This window comes from Phalacrocorax carbo, chromosome 18, assembly GCF_963921805.1.
Source record: "Phalacrocorax carbo chromosome 18, bPhaCar2.1, whole genome shotgun sequence".
NCBI classification, from domain to species: domain Eukaryota; kingdom Metazoa; phylum Chordata; class Aves; order Suliformes; family Phalacrocoracidae; genus Phalacrocorax; species Phalacrocorax carbo.
In genome coordinates this window covers 781,710-786,181 of record NC_087530.1, presented here as the reverse complement: position 1 = coordinate 786,181, position 4,472 = coordinate 781,710, and the positions used below count along the sequence as shown (strand labels likewise).

Here is a 4,472-nt window from a genome sequence, read left to right as displayed (position 1 = left end):
GGAGTCTGTTAGAAACAGAACCGTTCAAGCCGCTCCCCCAGGACCAAAGCCCCAGTGCCACAAACGTCAGCACTGAGGAACCGTTTCACGCCACCTCTGACGCCAGGGTCCCCAGGGCAGGAGCCGTCTCCGGCACAGGAGGCGGAGGAGACCCAGCGCCAGCCCGTGGGGCGGCTCCCCCCAGGGCCAGAGCGGGTCCCCAAGGGGAAAAGGGCAGCAGGGTGCTGGCAATGGAGGCCCCCGGATCCTTTCAGCTGTGCCAAGCGTGTGAGAAAGAGCTATCAAAGTCCTGGGGAGCGCTAAGGTTGGTACACCAGGATCTTGGCATCCTTCCTATCTCCACAGCTGGAAGAGGAATTTGTGACAGCTCCCACGGCAAATTTAGTTCCTTCCTATTTAGGAGCGAATTCCTAAATTCCTGAACATATTTTTCCTCCAAGTTCTCTGTGATTTTCTACATTGACAAAGCAGAGCCTGAGGTCAGCAGTGGGAATTCCTGCCGGGGCAGTGAGTTATGGAGGACACGTTCATTTCTCACCCCTCCTACCTCACACAGGTAATAGCAAGGACACAGCGTTATAATTATGCGTCTGAGTGTCAACTTTGCACCGATGATCTGTTATGCAGTTATGAGGCTATTTGAGTATTTGAGTTTAAAAAGCGCTTTTCAGGAGCATTACTAAATTTCGCTTGCAAGGATATTGGCTGGAAATGACCACAGCAGAAGATGCAAACACAGGTGATGTGGAGGAAGGGAGTTATTTAGCTGTTCTAATGAGTACCTGTGGGAAAGCACTTGCAGCGCTGATGCAGCTCTGCCCCGCGGATTTGAAATCCCACTGTCTGAAACTCCCTTGCAGAAAAATAACATACCTGTCAAGCTACATATGCGGAACTGGCAAGAAACATTCAGGTTAGAAACTAGCCACTGCTGGCATTGTTCTGTGTATCCTCTATACTGATTAACTGATTAATTGATATTTAATTGATTGCACTGTCAGAGCTGGACTTTAGCATGCGCTGATTGTCTCGCTGGCTGTTACTAACAAGTCTGAAGAGCATTTAGTATAAATCCGTAGGAACTGTGCATGCAAAAGGTACAGAAACTGCTTTGGTGGCAACACAGACCTGAGTTCATGGAGCACGGTCAGTGAGCAATGTAATCGTTCACACAGAGAAAGGTCTTTCTCCTTGCCTTTAAAACAATTGTTTGGAGAAATTTAAATTTAGCTGATTAGGTAGGGTAAGAAGCATCCTCAGTGTGATTGCCCCAGCACGTGCTGTGCTCTGCTCTCTCCTCGGAAGGCTCTTCCGAAGCGTTCGTGCCATTTTTGCCCTGTCCTGTTTGTCCCCAGGAGGTGCAGGCCGCGAGCGCTGCCGGAGCGGGCACGGCTGCCTGCAGCCCCGCCGCGGGGGCACAGGTGCGGACCGAGGATCGTCCCCGTGCCGTGCGGAGCAGCAGCCTGGGGAGAGGAGGCAGGTTTGGAAGAGCAGCCAGGACGGGGCTCTGCCTTCCCCTCCATCCTCGAGCAGGAGGGCAGGATCTGGCCCGTGCGCCCGGTGGGTGAGCTCTGTCCCCTGACAAATGGTCCTGTGCATGTATAGTAGTTCTTCTGCTGTTTGTCAAGAGCTTCTTTAAAGGCCTCTCACTCTGCAGAGTTACAGCCTGTAGCAATCTGTCCTTTTCTCCTCAAACAAACCCTTTATAGGCTTGTTCTTGTGAAATTTATGGGTTGTTGGGTGAAACATTAGGAAACATTACATCAAAAATGTAGAATGCTTTTCCCAGCCTGAACCAAGGTCTGTAGCAAGCGCTGGCTGCTGAGATATGGCTCTGACAAGCCTTTTCTTCACAGCGACTGGGGGTCGTCAGCAATAACAGCCGGCACCGGGAGCCCCTCCGCTGGGACGGGGGCTGGTTCACCTGCACACCCCTCAGCCGGTGTCAGGGCGAGGGAGCGGGTGTCCCCTCGGATTGTGAAGATGCCGAATACATCATGGACTGGCCTGATTTTTAAAAGATGCCCAGGTAGGTGTGCCGGTGAACGCCCCGAGTGCCCCGAGGGAACGAAGACGGCTGCCGAGCGGCTCCAAATGAAGCACGAGGATGTGAAAGGCCCAATAGGTTTTCAGAAGAGCCACCAGACAATTGTAACAACGTTGTCCTGCTGTATTAGTTTAATGTCCACTTGAATCACTGACCTTAAGGTCTGAGAAGGACTAAACCTAGAAACGGATGATTTTTTCCATGCAACATGACAGAGGGGCTGCGGTCGCTTCTAAATGCAATTTTACGTTCACTTATGGAAATGCATTGTTCCTCGGGTACTTTGAAAAAGAAACCAATATGTGTTCTCTTGAAAGGGGTTCGACCTCGAGCATTCCGGAGCCATTGTGTGCCGCAGCAGCGGCAGCGCCGAACCAATGCTACCCCCTGGTGACCAGAACGGCCGCGCCGCGCCGCTCCGCGCAGCCCCGCGCAGCCCCGCCCCGCGCAGCCCCGCCCCGCGCAGCCCCGCGCCGCCCGCCCCGCGCCGCCCCGCCCGCGCAGCCCCGCGCCGCCCCGCGCCGCTCCGCCCTGCCCCGCGCGGCCCCGCACCGCACCGCCCGCGCAGCCCCGCGCAGCCCCGCCCCGCGCCGCACCGCCCCGCGCAGCCCCGCGCCGCCCGCGCCGCTCCGCCCTGCCCCGCGCGGCCCCGCACCGCACCGCCCGCGCCGCTCCGCGCAGCCCCGCCCCGCGCAGCCCCGCGCCGCCCGCGCCGCGCAGCACCGCGCAGCCCCGCCCCGCGCCGCACCGCCCGCGCAGCCCCGCGCCGCCCCGCGCCGCTCCGCCCTGCCCCGCGCCGCCCCGCGCCGCCCGGATCACGGCGCCGGGGCACGGCCACGTGCGGCGGGGCGGGAGCGCGCGGCGAGCGGCGCCCGTCAGCGTGTGCGCGCGCTTCTCCCCGCGCCGGCAGCCGCACGGGCGCCGAGCAGCGCTCCCGGCTGGTCGCCCTCGGCCTTGGCCGTGGCTCCCGTCCCCGGGCCTCGTCCTGCGGCGGAGCAAGAGGCGCCCCCGGCAGGGGGGCCCCGCCACCCCGGGCACCCTCGCAGACCCGCCCGTGCAACGGCTCACGCCGGCGAACGCGCCTTCGCCCAGAGCAGAGCCGCAGCAAACCTGCAACCTGGCCCGGCGCGCCGTGCAGCCTGGATCGCACATCTCTCTGCATTATACTGCTCGCTCTTTGCATCTTGTTAATGAAAAGCATGGATGTAATTTCAATTAAAGATAATTACATATTTAAACTTAACATTAAATTCTGCACTAAAACAAAATTACATGAAATCTCAATGTGCAGCCGTGCTGCAAGGCGGCATGTGAGGCGAGCGGAGGAAGGAAATGCTATTATGCAAAGCGAGCTGATCCTTTCCACACGTATCTCCTGCCTGCATGATGCTTCCCTGTCCGGCGAGTTCGATTTAATCTGTTCCCACGCACCACCTTCAGCGGCGATGCCTCTCGCTCGGTTTTGCCGGGCAGGCCCTGCAGCCACTCAGCCGTAACCATCACTGCACGGTACAGGGCCGGCCAAAGAATGAAGCGCCCCGTGAGCGAGGCCGTCCATCAGCCGGGTTATGAGCGGGGCTGTGGCGGGAGCTGCCGCTCCCAGCGGCAGCCGCTGCCTCGCCCAGGCAGCCAGGTCCCAGCAGCGCCCCGCATCCCTGGGAGGAGGCTGGGGGATGCTGCGGTTCGATAATCTCTGGGTTAACCCGGGCTCAGGGCCCTGACTAAAGCTGGGAAAGGGTTTTTAATTAGTGACAAAAAACACCGTTCCTGGACTACTGAAATTTTTTTTGTGAAAGCCAACAAATTTGTTGGCCTCAAAAGTGGTTTTCTGAAAATGGAAAACTTTTCTGATTGTTCTTTACAATTCCCCCCAAATCCCAAACACGACATTTCATTCTTCCAAAAGCAAATGCTTTTATTTTCTATCCCCAAACACACTGAAAATCACTGGTTTGAGATGACTCAAATTGCTTTTTACTCTCCTCGCTCCCCGTTCTACCAGCAAATTAAAAGAACCCAATTATTTGCCCAAGCCGGTGGCTGGGTTCAAGCCCCAGGCTGGCAACGTGCGGGACCCCGCCGTGAGGTCTATCCCCCTGCCCCTGCAGCCTGCAGGGCTTCTGGAGCGCTGCGAGACCTCCGCAGGGAGGGGAGGTGGTTCACATGTCGGTGGCTCAGCTTGGAGGCCATGTAGGGGTATTTTTTTCCAAGCTTTATATATTGCCTAAAAATAGATGGCCAGAGGATGAGTGGGTTAAAGCCATGCTAATTCAGAGCGGCTTAAAGCAATGCTAATGAGACCTGGATTTCACAGGCAGGCTACGCAAGTCTCCTGCCCGGCTGTGGAAGGAGCTTTTCCGGGCTCAGCTGGCGGTGGCGGCTCCGGCCGGTGGAGCGGGACAACCCCCGCTTCCCTCCTGAGCTT

The 4,472-nt window shown here is 57.8% G+C and overlaps 1 long non-coding RNA gene across 1 annotated transcript; it reads left to right on the top strand.

The window, feature by feature from the left end:
* The first annotated feature begins 486 nt into the window (after positions 1-486).
* LOC135316229 (uncharacterized) lies at positions 487-2,251 on the top strand. The gene is made up of 3 exons (XR_010375668.1): positions 487-556; positions 1,356-1,560; positions 1,857-2,251. It is a non-coding gene; the product is annotated as an uncharacterized LOC135316229 (long non-coding RNA).
* The last annotated feature ends 2,221 nt before the right edge of the window (positions 2,252-4,472 follow it).